Source organism: Procambarus clarkii, chromosome 35, assembly GCF_040958095.1.
Source record: "Procambarus clarkii isolate CNS0578487 chromosome 35, FALCON_Pclarkii_2.0, whole genome shotgun sequence".
Classification (NCBI taxonomy): domain Eukaryota; kingdom Metazoa; phylum Arthropoda; class Malacostraca; order Decapoda; family Cambaridae; genus Procambarus; species Procambarus clarkii.
In genome coordinates this window covers 33,340,347-33,362,454 of record NC_091184.1, presented here as the reverse complement: position 1 = coordinate 33,362,454, position 22,108 = coordinate 33,340,347, and the positions used below count along the sequence as shown (strand labels likewise).

General features: G+C 45.0%; 1 long non-coding RNA gene across 1 annotated transcript in view; it reads right to left on the bottom strand.

Annotated features, from left to right (window-relative positions):
• Window positions 1–21,813, bottom strand: part of LOC138371282 (uncharacterized) — a 28,086-nt gene extending 6,273 nt beyond the window's left edge. The window contains exons 1-2 of the long non-coding RNA XR_011230388.1: window positions 21,597–21,813; window positions 5,213–5,288 (exon numbers count right to left, since the gene is read on the bottom strand). This is a non-coding gene — a long non-coding RNA (uncharacterized lncRNA). The remainder of the gene's footprint in view (window positions 1–5,212; window positions 5,289–21,596) is intronic.
• Between the last annotated feature and the right edge of the window lie 295 nt (window positions 21,814–22,108).

The following is a 22,108-nucleotide window of genomic DNA, read 5'->3' as shown; positions in this document are numbered from 1 at the left end:
GAATGATTCAACCGTATTCTCTCTCTCTCTCTCTCTCTCTCTCTCTCTCTCTCTCTCTCTCTCTCTCTCTCTCTCTCTCTCTCTCTCTCTCTCTCTCTCTCTCTCTCTCTCTCAAGAGCTTAGCCAGACTAACACGCACGCTTGCTACCAACTAGGTAATATTTCACGATACCTTAAGTTCTTTCAAGACATATATATCATCGGGGAATGAACGCCGACCTGCAGGGAGTGACGAGGTCTCGGTCTGCCACCATACAAGTCCGAGTTCAATTCCCTGACTGGAGTATCATAAGTACTGTGTCCTCTCCCATGGCACTGGTTTTGGGAGAGAACCACAGTGACTGTTCTTAATGGCACCTCTTCACATTCTACCTTCTGTAGCTTCCCGGGGATCAACGGTCCCGCGGCCCGGTCTCTGACCAGGGTTGGTCGACTGGTCAACCAGGACAACGTAATTCAAATATAAAATGCTATTCTATACATTTATAAATGTTATGTATCCAAATACAATGTGGAAACACCTGTCATTCCTTCACCTTTCCACACTTGTCACTCCTCCACTTCCCACTCCCGCACCACCCCCACACCTGTCACTCCTCCACCTTCCCACACCTGTCACTCTCACACCTTCCCACACACCTGTCACTCCTCCACCACTCCCACACCCGTCTCTTCCCACACCCGTCAATCCTCCCAGACCCCACACTGGAGGAAATGTTGTCACAGCGCGTGTTGACTTGGCAGTGAGACTCGTTTATTGTCGGGTCGGCCGGTTGTTGATCCCTCACACTCCACAAACTGAGCCTCCAGCGGCCATGTTTGTTATGTATCAGAGAATTTAGTGCAGCGATCTTGAGTCAATACGACTTAATCCTTCCCATTTATTTATCTTTTTTTATATAATTAATTTATATGCATGTTTATTTGTATAATATATATATAATGAAACAAAATAGAATGCCTTAATAACGTATTTTTTTCCAGCAAGACGAACTCTCTTAAAAAAAATTGAGTCCAGAATAACGGAACGTTAATTAGAAATTCTTGGACTGATAATTGTTGACAGGAAAGGAATTCTACATATTTTCCCGGGCTGTGACAATGATCATTTCTTGATTATGTCAGTTACCTTTATTTGTGAGGATTTTCTTGTCAGTTAGGGGGGAGTTTTGAGAGTTGAACCGTGTCAGGTACTGTGGATTCTCTAATATGTTTTATATAAATCCACCATTGAATGACTACGGTACGTGGATACCTTCGCTTGCACACCTTGAAACATATATGATTGTATACAGACGGGGAGAGAGAGAGAGAGAGAGAGAGAGAGAGAGAGAGAGAGAGAGAGAGAGAGAGAGAGAGAGAGAGAGAGAGAGAGAGAGAGAGAGAGAGGGGAAAAAAGATGATATAATTCCAACACTAACACCAGAGACAAACATAGGAAGGGTGCCATCAGCAGCATATGCGACGCTGACAAACATTTGAACGTCGTTTAGAAACATAAATCAAGACTGGTTCAAGGCAATCCACCCAGCCTTTGTCAGACCACCACCGGTATGTACAGTATACGTATATTGTGACGCATGAAACTAAATGTGAACAAATTCAGAGCTTTGCAACAAAATTATCCCAGAGCTAATTAGGTTTAATTAGACCTTAAGAGGGTTAAATCATGAGGATAAGTTAAAACCCGCCAAACACACACCGAAACTACGAGGTTGGCACAACGTTCGAACAAGTTTTAACACCTCCTAACCAGTTATAACAACCAATATAGCAAGTTGTAACAACGTTCTAATACGTCATAAACACGTTAAGCCAAGTTGTAACAACTTTATTACAAATTGTAACAAGCGGAAAATAGAGACAGTTACGGATTGTGTTTCCAGGGGAAGGGACTTCACAACCCTGTAAGAGAGAGAAAAACAAGAGATATGATCACAACATACAAGATACTGAGGGGAACAGAAAGGGTGGACAAGGACAGCTTCATGAAACTGAGATAAAGTAGGACAAGAGGACCCAAGTTGAAGCAGGAAACACAAGTGAGTGGAAGGAATGTAGGGAAATACTCGTGTCTTGTACCGGCGGTCAACAAGAGGAATACCCTGAAAGAAGTCACCTCCCAGGGGAGCTGGTCGGCCGAGCGGACAGCACACTGGACTTGTAATCCTGTGGTCCCGGGTTCGATCCCGGGCGCCAGCGAGAAACGATGGGCATAGTTTCTTTCACCCTATGCCCCTGTTACCTAGCAGTAAATAGGTACCTGGGAGTTAGTCAGCTATCACGGGCTGCTTCCTGGGGGTGGAGGCCTGGTCGAGGACCGGGCCGCGGGGACACTAAAGCCCCGAAATCATCTCAAGATAACCTCAAGATAACCTCAAGATACTTACACAGTAACTACCCGAGACAAAACCCTAATAGCACAATCCAATTTAAAAAAAATCAATCTATTATTCTTGGGGCGAGAAAGACGCGGGCGACAGCAACCAGTTAAAGAGTCCGGTCAGTAAACCAGCCCCACTCCTGTGCCAAGTCCCTACGGGATCACCATAGCCCGTGCTACTTGGAACGTTTGGTGGTTTTGGTGGTGTTGTTGGATGGAGAGGTTGTGGTGGTGATGGAGGGTGTTGTGGTGGTGGTGATGACATCAAATGTCTCGACATCAATGAGAGGTGCAAGAAGCGGGGTGGAGATGCTAATAAAATAAAGAAAGAAGGAAAAAAAAGGCCAGAGACTGTGGAGAAGGAAGCAAGGAGAAGTGGCAGCACCTGCTTAAGGGGGGTGAAGAGAGGGGGGCGACCGCCCCCTCACCCCCCCTCCCCCCTCGTGTCAAATATCAGTGAAAACTTTCTAACAATTATCTCACGACAAGCTTGTCCAGCCCACGTCACGAAGGGAGAGGAAGAGCGAGATAGAGGAGCAATTACCTCTCAACAAAAAATATTGTCTCCATTAAAGGTGGCCATTAAAAGCCGTCCCCCCATTACTGCGTCCCTATTATCAGCCAGAGCGTGAGACACTGCACATACTAGGGGGGAGGGGAACCTGCACTGTTGCATGGGAGAAGCACCAGGCCTCACCATTATGAACTGGGAACAATACAGAGTCAATCATTACCATGGGTGACTGGCACTGTGGCATGGGAGAAGGGACAGTCTTGGCGACGATGAAGAAACATCTTGACAAAGAGAGACGGGGCAGCCCTCGTCACTGACGGCTGACACCTGGAGCCAGATTCACGAAGCAGTTACGCAAGCACTAACGAAAGTGTACATCTTTTCTCAATCTTTGACGGCTTTGTTTACAATTATTAAACAGTTAATGAGCCCCGAAGCACCAGGAGGTTATTTATAACAATAACAACAGTTGATTGGCAAGTTTTCATGCTTGTAAACTGTTTAATAAATGTAAACAAAGCCGTCAATGATTGAGGAAAGATGTACACGTTCGTAAGTACTTGCATAACTGCTTCGTGAATCTGGCTCCTGGCCTCTCTAACCATCCCTATGAATGGATTCAGGCACATAAATCATACTTAACACATCTTTTGAAATTCTGTAACAAGGTAAGATAAGATGCTCCCGGACGCAGGTTCGAATCCTCGCCACGGCCCTTGTGGATTTGTTCATTAAGGTAAAATAAGATAATTATCAGGAGAAAGCACTTAGCCATTACGACATTATAACACTTGGGAGGGATACGAGGATAAGGATTTGGGATAGGACTTAGGAAAGGAATGGTGCTTATAACCACTTGAACGATGAACCACAGGGATATGAGGAAACTTTTCGTGTGTACATTCATGTACATACATATGCCTCTATAGATACACACACACACACATATATACTATATACAGTTAATAAATGGAATGCATTAGGCAGTAATGTGGTGGAGCCTGACTCCATACACAGTTTCAAATGTAGATATGATAGAGCCCAGTAGGCTCAGGAATCTGTACACCAGTTGATTGACAGTTGAGAGGCGGGACCAAAGAGCCAAAGCTCAACCCCCGCAAGCACAATTAGGTGAGTACTTAGACATATGTTACGAATTATTGGTGTGATATGTGGGGTCAAGTATTATGGAGAAGGGTCAGCAGTTAGCATTAGGAGGTATCACCATTATGGCAGATCATAAAGGCCCGGCCCCCTATAAAACATATAAGAACATAAGAACAAAGGTAACTGCAAAAGGCATATTGGCCCATACGAGGCAGCTCCTATCTATAACCACCCAACCCCACTCATATACTTGTCCAACCCGCGCTTGAAATAATCGAGGGACCCCACCTCCACCACGTTACGCGGCAATTGGTTCCACAAATCAACAACCCTGTTACTGAACCAGTATTTACCCAAGTCTTTCCTAAATCTAACAGTGTATATAACAGTGTTAACTAATTGGCTACAAGACAATGTCAGCCTAGAGGTAGATCATTGATTACCCTAATCTATCCCCTCCCCCCCCCCCCCACCCCCCTCGTCAAGCTACTAGCAAAATCAAGAGAAAGCAATACACGTAAGATAATTATCAAGGTTATCAAAACATAACCTTGGACTGTTGACCAAACCACACACTAGAAAGTGAAGGGACGACGACGTTTCGGTCACAATCGACTTGAGAATGGACCAGGACGGACCGAAACGTCGTCGTCCCTTCACTTTCTAGTGTGTGGTTTGGCCAACATACTTCAGGCACGTTATTGTGACTCCTCGTGTGCATAACCTTGGCCTCCAGATTACATTAATCTTGAGTGTTGTCTTCCATCAAGACACGACACAAGACTAGATGTCACTCTCACGCCTGGGTCTGCAGACGTCACTGCTTGAAACTAACTAACGCGAGGTGAAGGCCAAGTGTCGGTAAGAGGCTGCGAGAGTAATGCACGTCTTGACAGATAGCGAAAGTAGCACAGGTGTTAATAAACAGCGATGTTAATGCAGTCCTTGAAAGGTTTCCTCCTAGTGAGTAGGGAGTATTGCTAGAGAACATCCAGGGAGCAGTAAATAGGTACCTGGGAGTTAGTCAGCTGCTACGGGCTGCTTCATGGGGGGGGGGGGGTGTAACGAAAAGAAGGCCTGGTCGAGGACCGGGCCGCGGGGACGCTAATCTCCGAAAGCTTAGGAGCTTAGCGTCCCCGCGGTTCTTAGTTACCTTAGAACCTCAAGGTAACCTCAAGGTAATGACTCCAAGATGGGAGGACACTTACCTTCTTGAGCTGGGCGGTGGTGAGGGCAGTCAGGAGGAGCACCAGGGCCCCAAGTCTCGTCCCTCGCATCGTTCAACTGCAAAAGTAAAACAATTATCATTAGTCCCTGGGTGATGCAGCGGGGAACAGAGGGAGGGAGTTTTAGTGGGAAAAGCATCAAGCCATTACGACTATATAGCACTGGGAAGGGGTCAGAATAAGGATTTGGGATGGGACGGGGGAAGGAATGATGCCCAACCACTTGTGGACGGTCGGGGATTGAACGCCGACCTGCATGAAGCGAGACCATCACTCTCCCGTCCAACCCAAGTGGTTGGAGCGGGGAACAAAGGCGTTGGTGATTCCTGGCTCCAGCTCCCCCTCTCCTACAGCCCCATCTTGCTACATTTTCCCTGTAACACGACCCAGTAATTTGAATTTAAATCCAGGTACTCAATTACTGCTGGGTGAACAGGGCAGACCTTATACAGGTGGGTGCCCAATCGTCTTTTCCTGCCCAGGGGGAGGCGTGCGGGTGTTCTCCCCTACACGAGAGCAACCCCCTCTAACTAACTCTTTCCCTCATTATAATTAAAAATACACAAAATTAATTTAATATGAACTAAGAAACTGAAAACTAAGCAAATTAAAGTATTTATCTGCACAAATATATTATAAACGTGTGTGTGTATATATGTGTGTGTGTGTGTGTGTGTGTGTGTGTGTGTGTGTGTGTGTGTGTGTGTGTGTGTGTGTGTGTGTGTGTTTTAACTGTATAATACACATGCATATAGACATACATATGTATGCGAACAAGCCTGAACGGTCTCCAGGCATATATGCAACTGAAAACTCACACCCCAGAAGTGACTCGAACCCACACTGCCAGAAGCAATGCCTCTGATGTACAGGATCCCTTAACCACTCGACCAACATGACCGGACAAAAAAGGATGGTAGCCGAGGCTAATTCCATATATACATACATACATATGTATATATGTAAATACACAGACGTAACGAATGTAAGAGTTCGTATGAGATCGTAACGTATCTGTTTATAAGAACAACAACAACACTTGACTGTCAAGGGTTGATGCTCGTCAACTCGTGTGACGCTCGTCACACAGTCTCCGTGGTGTAGTGGTAAGACACTCGCCTGGCGTTCCGCGAGCGCCATGTCATGGGTTCGTATCCTGGCCGGGGAGGATTTACTGGGCGCAATTCCTTAACTGTAGCCTCTGTTTAACGCAACAGTAAAATGTGTACTTGGATGAAAAAACGATTCTTCGCGGCAGGGGATCGTATTCCAGGGACCTGCCCGAAACGCTACGCGTACTAGTGGCTGTACAACTCTTGTATATATCTCAAAAAAAAAAAAAAAAAAAACTATTGAATCAATATAAACAAAGACGCCAAAGATTGCGACAAGATGTACAGGTTAGTAATGAGATACGTAAGATGCTTGCTGATTAATCCTGGGGGCCCTGGTGGCTACAGTGACCTCTTGTAACCCAACTAGTGACTTACCCGCAGTAAGGTAGGCCTTTACGCCTGCTACAGGCTGGCTCTCATGTACGCACGCACGCTCCCTTACTCTCACTCAAGTTCAAGTTCAAGTATGTTTATTGAGATAAGCAAGAAATACATCTCAAAGGGATAGAGTAGCTTAGGCTATTTCTACCCCCCCTTACTCTCACTCACCCTCTCCCTGGAACCTAAACCCCCAACAGAAACACCTCTCCTCCCTCCCACACACACACACACACACACACACACACACACACACACACACACACACACACACACACACACACACACACACACACACACACACACACACACACACACACACACACACACACACACACACACACACACACACACACACACACACACACACACACACACACACACACACACAGGACGGGCAATAAGCTAGACTGACGAAGAATATACCTAATAAAGAAACATTCTTCTAAATAATTAATCGACATCATTTATCTAAGTATTGAACCACCGTCCAAGCAGGTCGCAAGCAAGTGACGTGGAACAAGTGTACGAAACTGAGGCAGAGCATTTTTTTTTTTTTTTTTTTTTTTGAGATATATACAAGAGTTGTTACATTCTTGTACAGCCACTAGTATGCGTAGCGTTTCGAGCAGGTCCCTGGAATACGATCCCCGCCGCGAAGAATCGTTGTTACAACCCAGTACACATTTTACTGTTGCGTTAAACAGAGGCTACAGTTAAGGATTTGCGCCCAGTAAATCCTCCCCGGCCAGGATACGAACCCATGACAAAGCGCTCGCGGAACGCCAGGCGAGTGTCTTACCACTACACCACGGAGACTGAGTACTCGAGAGTGAGAATCTTTCCTACCTGCCAAGATAACTGTAGTCCATGAAGATGTGCATTTCAGTTCTCACGCGAGACCATTACCGGATAACTGTGGTCTTAAAATCAACCCAATCTAGCGACATATACCGCCTTTTAAATTATTAAACGAGTCGTGTGTGGACGGTTTAACCGGAGCAGAGCAGCGCTCTCTAGAGATTGTGTAACTAGAAGCCACTGCCAAATACCATTACAACATCACGATTTGGAATGTTCATCTTAATTTTAAAAAATAAATCATTAAAGTTATAATTAAAGGTAAGTTTGAGCATGATTTAAAAACAGTATTATTCCTGGTATATGTTTTAATTAGGGTCGCCAGTAAATAAGGCAGTGATAAAGTTGTTGAACCTCTCTAATCCATAGTCTAAATTATATTCCCATTACCTTTGATCTCAGAGTACGCAAAAATCGTCTTTGGAACTTGAGGTTTAACTCGGATACTTCTTCCTGTTCCAAGTTTATGTATTGTCGCGTGGAGAATTCTGCTTTTTCAATTATCTGGTCTGAATAGAAGAAAGCTTTAAACGGAGACTTCCATTATGCTTCTAATTTAATAGCTGCAAGTTAAATGACAGATCATCTGAAGAATTCTCCCTCCAAGCCACACCTGAAGAATTCTCCCTCCAAGCCACACCTGAAGAATTCTCCCTCCAAGCCACACCTGAAGAATTATCCCTCCAAGCCACACCTGAAGAATTCTCCCTCCAAGCCACACCTGAAGAGTTCTCCCTCCAAGCCACACCTGAAGAATTCTCCCTCCAAGCCACACCTGAAGAATTCTCCCTCCAAGCCACACCTGAAGAATTCTCCCTCCAAGCCACACCTGAAGAATTCGCCCCCCCCTACCTTCCCTTTGGAGAGGCCTGGCCTAAGAAATTCCCCTTTCCTGAGAATTCAGCTATGGAATCTCCCCCCTCCCCCACCCCAGCCCACACCACCTGAAGTAGCTCCTCCTCCAGCTCTTCCTGGTGGAGGTTGACGAATATCAGGTTATCTCAAGCAATAATGAACTATGCCTTAACAGCAGGTGGAATGTCATTTAAATTCATCTAACGCCATTAAAACATCAAGTCCGACTTCTTGAAGGAGAACAGCGAGGTTCTGCTGCGATAAAGTCCATCACATTAAAATCTCTCTCTCACAGCCAAACACCCAAAGGTAAGCTAAAGTATTCAGCAACACAAGTTATCGCTCCAAAATGCTGATCTCCGCCTCTGACAGGACACAAAGTCCTTGGTACTCGTCAAGCACTCTTTACTATTCCTTGAGAAGTCTTATTGACATCAACAGGCGATACGGATCCATTAAGGACCCTCGAGAGATGATTAATAAACAATTTAACCGATCACATTCCTTAAACGCTAAACAAAACATTAACTTAAAACATACGACGGCCAGGCTAACATTAGACTGTTGACCCGTTACATGGCGGGGAGGGGGTGAGGGAGGGGAAGATGGGGGTGAGGGAGGGGTGATGGGGAGGGATGGGATCTGTGTAGCACGTCAGAAGAGGTCATAGCACTAGCCTGCTGGACCAGTGTTAATATTCTGGCCTCGTCTCTCCCACTACCTGAACCTCTCTGCCTTGCCTGACGAGAACTGCGACGTGTCGAGAGTTTAGCGGGCATATTGGCAGACAACACATTTATAATAATTTACAAATATGGCTAAGTTTTTGAGCATTGTTTGTAACATTGTTTATATTGGTCAGGCGAGGAGGTGTGGCAGGAATACCATGTATAGTTCCTTCTGAGAGAGAGAGAGAGAGAGAGAGAGAGAGAGAGAGAGAGAGAGAGAGAGAGAGAGAGAGAGAGAGAGAGAGAGAGAGAGAGAGAGAGAGAGAGACAGAGACAGAGAGAGAGAGAGAGAGAGAAGAGGAAGAGCCTTTCATCGGAGAGCCTTGTAAAAGGAACGCTCAGAGGATAAGAACATAAGAACAAAGGTAACTGCAGAAGGCATATTGGCCCATACGAGGCAGCTCCTATCTATAACCACCCAATCCCACTCAAATACTTGTCCAACCCGCGCTTGAAACAATCGAGGGACCCCACCTCCACCACGTTACGCGGTAATTGGTTCCACAAATCAACAACCCTGTTACTGAACCAGTATTTACCCAAGTCTTTCCTAAATCTGCAAAGGGTATGCTTTGACAGAGCAATTCTGCAGGACCATGTGCAGTTTATTCTGAATGGCGACTGAATACTCCTTAAGAGAGTTAGCCCCGAAGGTGAGGTATGAAACCTCTGGTCCAGGTCCTGCCTTAATACCCGTTGAGTAAAGCGCTCCTAAAGACACCTTCCAGAGGGCTGAGACTGGAACACCCAACAGCTATGGAGCCCGGCTGTACTTTTGGTCCAGCCCGAAAAAACTGGATATCGATATAACGGTTCTAATATTTTTTTTTTAGTTTTTTTCCTGCAGGCAAATATTTCAAAGGGAGACGGCGCTGGCAGCGCCAGAGAGCACTATAATAATTACAATTCGCCGCAAATGGGCTATTTTGTATTTCTTAGGGCCATGTTCGATTCTTGAGAGTTATATGATGTCCAGAGATGATATCGTGATGATTTTGTGGACAGGAGATTAAATTGAGAGAATTTCATTTATTGCTGGACTGCTGCAAGACATAAGAATGAAGGACTCAGCAGAGGGCGTGTTGACTTAAGCGAAGCAGCTCCTCTTTATATGGAACGACTTCTACTCATATGTGTACTTAACCGACCTTCAAGCTCTCAGATGACATGGCTTATTGTGAAGTTACTTGGTAACCTGTTTAGCAGATCTGCAACTCTATTTAAGAACCAGTGTTTCGACTATTTTTCTTGTTTAAATCAAAATGTTGTCAATTTGAATGCATTGTTTCTCATTGAAACTTTAGTTTATATTTTTCAACACTTTTATTATTATTATTATTATTATTATTATTATCATTATTATTATTATTATTATTATTATTAGTAGTAGTAGTAGTAGTATTATTATTATTCCCATGTTGCACCCTTTCACAATTGGCATTAAGTGATATGCAATTATTATGACTTTCTTATAAGTGAATAACTTTTTTTTACTAAATTATAAACGTACGTTTATGAATATTTTTAAATTGTAATTAAAACTTAATATCTTCAAGACAATTGTTCATCATTGCCGGTATTAAATTCATCCTTCTCTGGATACTTTACAGATGATTTACAACCATTCTATAGTACGGTACCCGAGTTTGTACCGTATAGTCCAAGAGCTCTCACAGGCCAAGACAGGGTTGAAGGACAACATTAAGAGGCTGTAGCACCTACTGCTGGACCATCCTCCCATCTTCACCCAGGAAACAGAACCGCGAAGCTGTATCGACTGATGAACTGATTGTTCTTTCTTGCTTAAGAGACAGCAAAGGAATCAGAGATCAATGGGAATAACAGGTCAAGTAGGGCGATGGATATTTAATATAATGTCAATTAGAATGCAATAACAGTCGAACGAAATCGAGTCCAATCACAATGAAAAACTCTGTACCTCAAGGCACAGTCCTTGCACCACTGTTTTTTGTTATTCTTATGTCAGATATAGACAAAAATACAAATCCCAGCTTCGTGTCATCTTTTGCAGATGACAAAAATCAGCATGATAATTACTTCTCAGACGACATTGAAAAACTGCAGACTGATATTAATCAAAGTTTCCGAATTAACAGCGGGAAAATAACATGATGTTCAACAGTGATAAATTCCCCGGAGAGGCCCACTCCAGACCGATACCCAGAGCGCATCTCCATAGTCTCCCGAGACTAAAGAATTCCTACTATATAAAACACCTTCCGAGGTTATAACTCACCAAAGGAAAACAAATGTATTTAATGCAAATTGAGACTGGGACCGCTGGTCGACAATACTTGAGGGAGTGTAGTCAAGTGAGCGGGTAAAGCAGTGTGCGGCTCACTACCTGCGCTCTCCAGCGAGTCACTCCGTTCTCTCGGAGTCGTCTCGAAGCAGACGACTTCAATACAAAAACGAGTAATAAATAGAGGGAGTGGGACAAAACAGATGTAACATGGGACAAAATTGTCGTAAAAAGAGAGGGAGTGGGACAAAACCGTTATAACAGAAGTAATACTAAACAGACTTTCTGTTTAATATCACATAAATAGACAATTTTGTTTAAGTGATACTAACTTAAAGTATACTAACTGTAGTGTACTAAACTGGGGGTTACGGTTGAGTACATCTGAGTAACACAAACCGGTCATAAACCTATGAAATAATAAATATTATAAATCTAAAATTCGCGAGCCTCGTGAAACTATGCATTTACACCACTATTCAATTATACAAGTTTATAGTTGGTCGCTATTATAAATGATGTTGGTGAGTTTGCAGCTTGTGTCGAGCATCAATCGATTGGTTTTGACCTGGTGTAATAGTGTGCTGTTGGGTCGTCTTGGAACAACAGTGAAGAAGCAGTTAGTGAATCAGACGAAGATACTGACTGAGCGGCCGGCCAGGAGGCAGCTGTGTTCTACTACTGCACCACCACCCTCCTACCACACCAACTTTCTCAAAGCCTCTTGCCATCAATACCAGTTATTTCATTCTTTTTCTTTTTTTTTCTACGTTATAAGAACGATATATTCCCTTAACATGGTAAAAGGCCTGAGACCAGAGTAATTCGCATGATCGTCGTTGTTAATAAAAGTATAACAACAACTCCAGATGTTGTGTAATTTATCGGAGAGAAGAGTTAGGTGGTGGCGTGGTAGATGGGGGTCACGGCTCGACGTCTTGAAGCCTCCGAGGAGGTAACTGTGCGGCTCCAGCCGGACCTGCCATCTTGCCTGTCGCCTCCTTCTCCTCCTCATATTTACCTACAGTACACCTCCACCCTTCAAACTTTTACTGTGGTTAAATTGCATTTCTTAACTTTGTTTAAATCGAGAGCTTAGCGGTTCATTTACTAGATACAGGTCTTGAAGGTGTCTGTGAGGTGTCTGACACCGACTATTATCAGATGTGGAGGTGGGGGTGGGGTCCCTCGATTGTTTCAAGCGTGGGTTGGACATGTATATGAGTGGGGTTGGGTGGTTATAGATAGGAGCTGCCTCGTATGGGCCAATAGGCCTTCTGCAGTTACCTTGTTCTTATGTTCTATGTTCTTATGTACTGATGTCTGGATTTGCCTTAACATTTATATATAGCTACAGGTATATATTTATACACGTTTGAGCACACAATTGCTGAGATGCAAGTGGAGGCAGCACCACACATCACGGCACTGAAGTTACGCGACGCTTTACAAAACACTAACTTATATTAGCCTTTTGGTGCTACATGGCCTTCCCGGCTTGGTGCCGGGGAAGCATGCAGGGGAAGCAGTAGTAGTCCTACTGTAGTCCAGGACGTAGGTCACCATGGGCCTACTGTAGTCCAGGACGTAGGTCACCATGGGCCTACTGTAGTCCAGGACGTAGGTCACCATGGGCCTACTGTAGTCCAGGACGTAGGTCACCATGGGCCTACTGTAGTCCAGGACGTAGGTCACCATGGGCCTACTGTAGTCCAGGACATAGGTCACCATGGGCCTACTGTAGTCCAGAATGAACGTAATCGATCTTGAAATTATACAGAACGATTAAATGAAACAAGAGCATTACGAAATGTTCTTATGGAAATTAAGAAAACTCAGTTTACACAATAACGGGACACTTGGGTGAGGTGGATGATACACGTGGATGATAAGCATCATCCACATGGAAGGAAGGTCTACTTATCCGGGGCATTTGCAGCCGGATATCCTGCAGGTGGGAGTACAGGACACCCTTGTGGGTCCACCACAGCCCAAGGGTGTGTGTGGGTGTGGGTCCACCACAGCCCAAGGGTGTGTGTGGGTGTGGGTCCACCACAGCCCAAGGGTGTGTGGGTGTGGGTCCACCACAGCCCAAGGGTGTGTGGGTGTGGGTCCACTACAGCCCCAGGGTGTATGGGCGTGGGTCCACCACAGCCCAAGGGTGTGTGTGGGTGTGGGTCCACCACAGCCCAAGGGTGTGTGGGTGTGGGTCCACCACAGCCCAAGGGTGTGTGGGTGTGGGTCCACCACAGCCCAAGGGTGTGTGGGTGTGGGTCCACTACAGCCCCAGGGTGTATGGGCGTGGGTCCACCACAGCCCAAGGGTGTGTGGGTGTGGGTCCACCACAGCCCAAGGGTGTGTGGGTGTGGGTCCACCACAGCCCCAGGGTGTATGGATGTGGGTCCACCACAGCCCAAGGGTGTATGGACGTGGGTCCACCACAGCCCAAGGGTGTGTAGGCGTGGGTCCACCACAGCCCAAGGGTGTGTGGGTGTGGGTCCACCACAGCCCAAGGGTGTGTGGGTGTGGGTCCACTACAGCCCCAGGGTGTATGGATGTGGGTCCACCACAGCCCAAGGGTGTATGGGCGTGGGTCCACCACAGCCCAAGAGTGTGTGTGGGCGTGGGTCCACCACACCCCAAGAGTGTGTGTGGGCGTGGGCGTGGGTCGCACAAGTGCAGGTGATGAAACCTGGCCTCCCCTTGGGACGGAAGGTTACCGTGCAGGTGTGCCCATGTGGCTACGACTCTCCCTCAAGCAACACAACTTCAAACATTGCTGAACAATGTGCTGACGTCATTCTTAACACAGTCGTGACGTCATCCTTAGCACAGTCGTGACGTCATCTCTAAAACAACCAATGAGAGCCCAGCGACTACAGGCGGGAGAAACCGCCTGCTAAATGAAAAAGGAGACGCAAGCAAAATAAAACAAATTACAGTATGAAAGAAGAAAATTAGAAACCAACGTAAAAGAACAGCAAATGAATAAGTGATAAAACAACACTTAAACACACACAGGAAAATTATATCAACAACGACTATTTTACTTTTAAGATAACATTAGGCCTGTCCTACAGAGCCAATAAAATAATATCAATAATGAAGCAGGAAAAACAACACTAATGTAAGGTAATTATAGGTCAAAGGTCAAGAGGGCAGGTATGAGTGACCTGACACGACAGGAAAGGCTGTGGAAGGGCAGGTCCTGAGTGTGGCTAGGAGGGAGGGGTAGGCGATTGGTCCCAGGAGGGTGGGGTGAAGGGGGGGTGAGAAGGGGAGGTCTTAAGATGGGGGGGAGGAGGAGGAGAGGTTAGCTGCCAGGGGCAGGAAGTGGAGGGGTCGGGCCGGGGTAAGGGTAAGGAAGGAGACGAGGGCGAACGAATGAGAGGAGTGTAATAGGGAAATAATAAATGCATAGCCAGGGGAAGAAATGGTATTGGCAGCCGGGATAAGAGAGAGTGTAGGCCTGGTAGGCCTGGTGAGAGGTCAGCGATGTTGGGGTCACGGAGAGGTAGAGGAGGAGAGGGGGCAAATTTTCATGCCGGGCACGGCAGGTGTGGCAAGAGAGGTGGAGGAGAACAGCTAAAGTTAAGGACAGCAGCAGGACACAGCGGGTTGGATGGGGAGAAAGGACTCACCACACATCTCCTGTGCCAGGTGAGGACGACGGGCTCACCACAGTCAGTGCACCTTGCAACTTTTTGTTCCCAGTAGCTGAATCTAAAACAACAAACAGCGAGAAAGGACAAAGTTGAGGTAGGACAGAAGGAAAAGGAGAACAGGACAGCAGGTGCGGATGCTAAACTAGACCTAAACTTCAGGAGAACTACTAATTCCAAAGCGTATTTTGAAACGCCTTGACCGTAAACTCTATACCGCCGCCCCTCAAATATTCTCTCACACTTATATATATATATATATATATATATATATATATATATATATATATATATATATATATATATATATATATATATATATATGAATGAAAACTCACACCCCAGAAGTGACTCGAACCCATACTCCCAGAAGCAACGCAACTGGTAACTACAGGGCGCCTTAATCCGCTTGACCATCACGGCCGTCAAAAGGAAGTGATAGCCGAGGCTATTTGAGCCTATTCCCCGACGGCAACTCGGATGGTAATCTTGGGCATAGCATTTCACCAAATCACCTCATTCTTTGGGGCACACGTGAGGAACACAAATGCGAACAAGCCTGAATGTTCGCATATAGTCCTGGGGACCATTCATTCGCATATAGTCCTGGGGACCATTCAGGCTTGTTCGCATTTGTGTTCCTCACGTGTGCCCCAAAGAATGAGGTGATTTGGTGAAATGCTATGCCCAAGATTACCATCCGAGTTGCCGTCGGGGAAGTGGCTCAAATAGCCTCGGCTATCACTTCCTTTTGACGGCCGTGATGGTCAAGCGGATTAAGGCGCCCTGTAGTTACCAGTTGCGTTGCTTCTGGGAGTATGGGTTCGAGTCACTTCTGGGGTGTGAGTTTTCATTCGCATATAGTCCTGGGGACCATTCAGGCTTGTTCGCATTTGTGTTCCTCACGTGTGCCCCAAAGAATGAGGTGATTTGGTGAAATGCTATGCCCAAGATTACCATCCGAGTTGCCGTCGGGGAAGTGGCTCAAATAGCCTCGGCTATCACTTCCTTTTGACGGCCGTGATGGTCAAGCGGATTAAGGCGCCCTGTAGTTACCAGTTGCGTTGCTTCTGGGAGTATGGGTTCGAGTCACTTCTGGGGTGTGAGTTTTCATTCGCATATAGTCCTGGGGACCATTCAGGCTTGTTCGCATTTGTGTTCCTCACGTGTGCCCCAAAGAATGAGGTGATTTGGTGAAATGCTATGCCCAAGATTACCATCCGAGTTGCCGTCGGGGAAGTGGCTCAAATAGCCTCGGCTATCACTTCCTTTTGACGGCCGTGATGGTCAAGCGGATTAAGGCGCCCTGTAGTTACCAGTTGCGTTGCTTCTGGGAGTATGGGTTCGAGTCACTTCTGGGGTGTGAGTTTTCATTCGCATATAGTCCTGGGGACCATTCAGGCTTGTTCGCATATATATATATATATATATATATATATATATATATATATATATATATATATATATATATATATATATATATATATATATATATATATATATATATATATATATATATATATATATATATATATATATATATATATATATATATATATATATATATATATATATATTATATTCAGGCAACAGAGTAATAATACAGCCACAAGCCTCTCCCTTGGTCGCCAGGATGGTTCACAACGAGCTAGAAAAATACGTGACCTTGGGGAGTGAGCCGGCGACTCCTGCCGGGGGCCCAGCCGGCGGCCACACCGCACCAGTGAGGGTCTGCCACACCGCCTAGCACACTCTACTCTCTCAAATACACTCACAATTACATGCCAACCTGTTAAGTTTCCCCCTTACAGTAGTTGGATCGCGCGCGCTCTCTCCTGTCTTTAGAGGTGCGTCGTTATATCGTTTTTCTCAAAACAATGACGTAGGTAAATACACATTACGAAAAGCTAACAGACTCATATGGATATTAAATCTGCAAACAAAACAGGACAGTACCAACATCACAGAGCCCCACTCCAGTACCCACACGCAACAATGAGAATCTAAAACAAAAACAGCCTAATTGGATTTCAATAAGGCATACTGCACTCAGGGAGCAAAAAAGCTCCCATCACACATCTGCTCCCACCATACCAACACGGAACAAGATATCACACAGGCCATTCAGTACCCAAGTGAAGCCACCGAGCCTACATTTTAGTGTCATGCGAGAGAGGGCTAAAAAAATAAGTGGAAACTTAATGTTACACAGATCCTTAAAATAAAATGCTTTCTTGTAATTCATTTTGTCGGGGACAGGCAGCCTGTATTATATATGTATGTATATATATAAATTGTCATTCAAATAATGTATACGTAAAAAAATGTATAATTATCTTAGCAAATGACAGCTTTACATTATACCATCATAAGCATCCCATAAACAAACAGCTGTTTGGATTCAGTGGTTCGTTACAGTTTGACTTCCTATGTAATCTTTACACATTAACACCCCTCACAACTGAAGGTTACCCGCAAGGAACAGAATGAGAGCACAACCATCCCCAGCACCCATAAAGAACAAAAAAAAATAACACCCCCCAACACCAATATCCACATTAAACAATCCACTTCAATATCCCGGCTGAACAATCCTCACACACATCCCATAGCCGAGCCTAGCAACAGTACACAAGTTTTTTTTTTTTTTTTCTTTTTTTTTTTTTTTTTTGAGATATATACAAGAGTTGTTACATTCTTGTAGAGCCACTAGTACGCGTAGCGTTTCGGGCAAGTCCTTAATCCTATGGTCCCTGGAATACGATCCCCTGCCGCGAAGAATCGTTCTTTCATCCAAGTACACATTTTACTGTTGCGTTAAACAGAGGCTACAGTTAAGGAATTGCGCCCAGTAAATCCTCCCCGGCCAGGATACGAACCCATGACATAGCGCTCGCGGAACGCCAGGCGAGTGTCTTACCACTACACCACGGAGACTGCAAGTTCACCATTCTAGCCATGACAGACACACGGGGCAAGTGGGGCTGGATAACCAGTAACAAACTAATATCCACTTCACAATCCGGAGTTAACATGCCTTGCCCAGTGACACGAATTACAAAACAAAGAAGGGTGGGGGGAGGGAGGTGGGGAATGGCCGCATCTCTCGCCATATTAATAATATACCTGAAGAGACTCTTTAAAAGCAAACATAACCACCATTTAATAAGCTAACTACATCACCACGAGCGTTTTAAATATTCTTGTTGTTATCATTAGTATCTCATGATACCTAGTCTAACCCCGTGTTCCAAATACTTATATTCACCACACTTCAAGCGTATATATACATATGTTATAAATATATATATATTATTATAAGCTTGAAATATATATCTACTTAATATATACACGCGACTGAAATATCGTTATGTCCTACAGATAGTTTCCTGCGATCTCATTACAGGATATAACTAATAATCGTCATACAAGGGGAATAAGTACACGAATGGGCGTGGTTGAACAGGCACATGAGTGGGCGTGGTTGAACATGAACATTAGTGGATGTGGTTGAACAAGAACATGGGTGAATGTGGTTGACCACAGACCCCTCGTTAAGAACACAAGGCACTTGCTAAACAACTTCCCAGAAAACTCTTCACATCTGCTAAAATATGCCATAAATCTCCATGATTGTGCCAGAGACAACATCACGAAATTTATTTGAAAGAAAAACAAGGTAACCTTGAGTTCAGGGAAAAAAATATATATATTACTAGCTCGTGACGCGAAGTTTGTCATTATCTTAGCCTCGCCTGCCTGAGGAATATAATACCAAGCGTCTTGTGTTGTGATAAGGTGATTTACTGAAAGGCGGAAGATGTTTAGCCGTTTTCCTCAGACTCCATTTACAACTATCATTTAATATTTGGTAATTTGACTAATGGCTAAACTGTAATAATTCTGATATTGGTCAAGGAAATTATAAGCCTTTCTTAATGGCGGGCAGCAACCGCAATTCTTCCCAACTTAACATACATTCAAGAATGTCGGACTGACATTATGGGTTGGTTAATGCTTACTCCTCAACTATCCTATAAAACCAGTCGAGGAAAATATACAATTTAAAGATACATATATTACAGCGAATTCCTTCACTGGCCGGTTTAAATTCAGAAAGATTGAACAAAGTGAGAGCAAATGCCACTTGCTGTCGATTCTGTCTTACTCAACGACACTGAAGGCTGGATTCAGTTTTATCCAGAGAGAACTGGTGATCATTGTAATTTGTTGCATTCTTGCAAGACATGCTTATACTATCCCGCTGAAAAGGGTTAAAAAATATAGTGACCGGTGCTTTATGTAAATAACCTAAATAGAGAACTGACCAAAAAAAAAGTAAAACAAGTGGATAGATAAACAACCAAAGTAGCAAATAGATAAGTCTATCATGGGGTGAGTCACGGAGGGGTGCAGCGCACATCCTGAAATGCCCAGCCTACCCTCCATCCCTCCCCAACCAACGAGTTTCTCAGCTGACGTCACACCACGAGCTCGGCCTGCATGCCTCCCCCTCCCATCCTATCCCATCCCATCCCTCCCCCACTCTCTCCACACCTCCATCACCCACCTATCCCCCATCTTCCCCAAACTCTAACCATCATCTGGTACATTTTACACCAGGTGAACTCCACATTCAAGATGCGTTTCTTATGCTTTGCCAATGCAATCTATTGCCATACAATGTGCTCGCAACATTATCAACATCTGCAACACAAATAGCGCCCTAACACACACACACACACACACACACACACACACACACACACACACACACACACGCACACACACACTAACACTAATCCCACACAAACACGCCTTACAAAATTACAACACACCACAAACACTGAAGATACTGAAGCACCTACTAACGCAAAATTTACTACTCTACTACTCTGCAAAATTTTTATGCACCATACCACGCTACTAACGCACCCCACCACTCTACTAACGCACCCCACCACCCTACTAACGCACTCCACCACTCTTCTAACGCACCCCACTACTCTACTAACGCACTCCACCACTCTACTAACGCACCCCACCACTACTAACGCATCCCACCACTCTACTAACGCACCTCACCACTACTAACGCACCCCCACCACGCTACTAACGCACTCCACCACGCCACTAACGCACTCCACCACGCTACTAACGCACCCCACCACTCTACTAACGCACCCCACCACTCTACTAACGCACCCCACCACCCTACTAACGCATCCCACCACTCTACTAACGCACCCCACCACTCTACTAACGCACCCCACCACTCTACTAACGCACTTCACCACTCTTCTAACGCACCCCACCACTCTACTAACGCACCTCACCACTACTAACGCACCTCACCACTCTACTAACGCACCCCACCACTACTAACGCACCTCACCACTACTAACGCACCCCACCAATTTACTAACGCACCCCACCACTCTACTAACGCACTCCACCACTCTTCTAACGCACCCCACCACTCTACTAACGCACTCCACCACTCTTCTAACGCACCACCACTCTACTAACGCACCCCCACCACTCTACTAACGCACCCCACCACTTTACTAACGCACCCCAACACTTTACTAACGCACCCCACCACTCTACTAACGCACTCCACCACTCTTCTAACACCTCACCACTACTAACGCACCTCACCACTCTACTAACGCACCCCACCACTACTAACGCACCCCACCACTCTTCTAACGCACCTCACCACTCTACTAACGCACCCCACCACTACTAACGCACCCCACCACTAGTAACGCACCCCACCACTCTTCTAACGCACCTCACCACTCTACTAACGCACCCCACCACTACTAACGCACCCCACCACTCTTCTAACGCACCTCACCACTACTAACGCACCCCACCACTACTAACGCACCCCACCACTAATAACGCATCCCACCACTCTTCTAACGCACCTCACCACTCTACTAACGCACCCCACCACTAGTAACGCACCCCACCACTCTTCTAACGCACCTCACCACTCTACTAACGCACCCCACCACTACTAACGCACCTCACCACTACTAACGCACCTCACCACTACTAACGCACCCCACCACCCTACTAACGCACCCCTGAACACTTTCATATATCAATCAGATTTCTAACACGATTCTAATCCTGTACATTTCAATATGTTTACGTGTAAGTATTGAAAAGTCTATAAATTATGATTTTATTTGAATTTATAAGTATAAAGAGTATATATATAAGTATAAAGAGTGTATACATAAGTATAAAGAGTGTATATATAAGTATAAAGAGTGTATTTATGAGTATAAAGTGTATATATAAGTATAAAGAGTGTATAATAAGTATAGTGTATATATAAGTATAAAGTGTATATATATAAGTATAAAGTGTATATATATAACTATAATGAGTGTATTTATGAGTATAAAGTGTATATATAAGTATAAAGAGTGTATATATATTAATTAATAATGTGTGCAGATAATATACTTAGCGTAAAGTGATCACTTGAGGAATAGCGCCTCTTGGCTCCCTCCTTCCTGGTGCGTTCAGGTCACCAGCTCCTTCAAGACGCACCACACAAAAGTCGTAAGTTTCCTGGCACTGTTTCTCTCACTCTCTGGCAGGTTCTTACCTTATATATATAACTAATCTACAAAAATCACAGATAAAACAGGTTGCATGAAGAGGTTAAGGGCGCTTAACACACACCCGTCCTCCACCAGTCCTTCACCCAGACTGAGGCCGCTCCTTCTCGACAGACCCCACGACGCCGGCAAGTGGAGGCCAACTTGTACCCTCCGGTGTGTTCTTCACTGATTATTTATACAGCTACAACTCTCCTATGTTGATTACAAGTCCTTGAGCCAAACTCCAGCTGGAAATCTCTTTCCTAGTACTCCCAGAGCTATGAGATAAGAGTCGTGAATATTGAGAGCACAGGTAATATCGTACGCCAGGCACAAGACGATGAAGGCCTGTGGACCCCGCCCACCGTCGCCCCAAGAATGTGCCGCTCC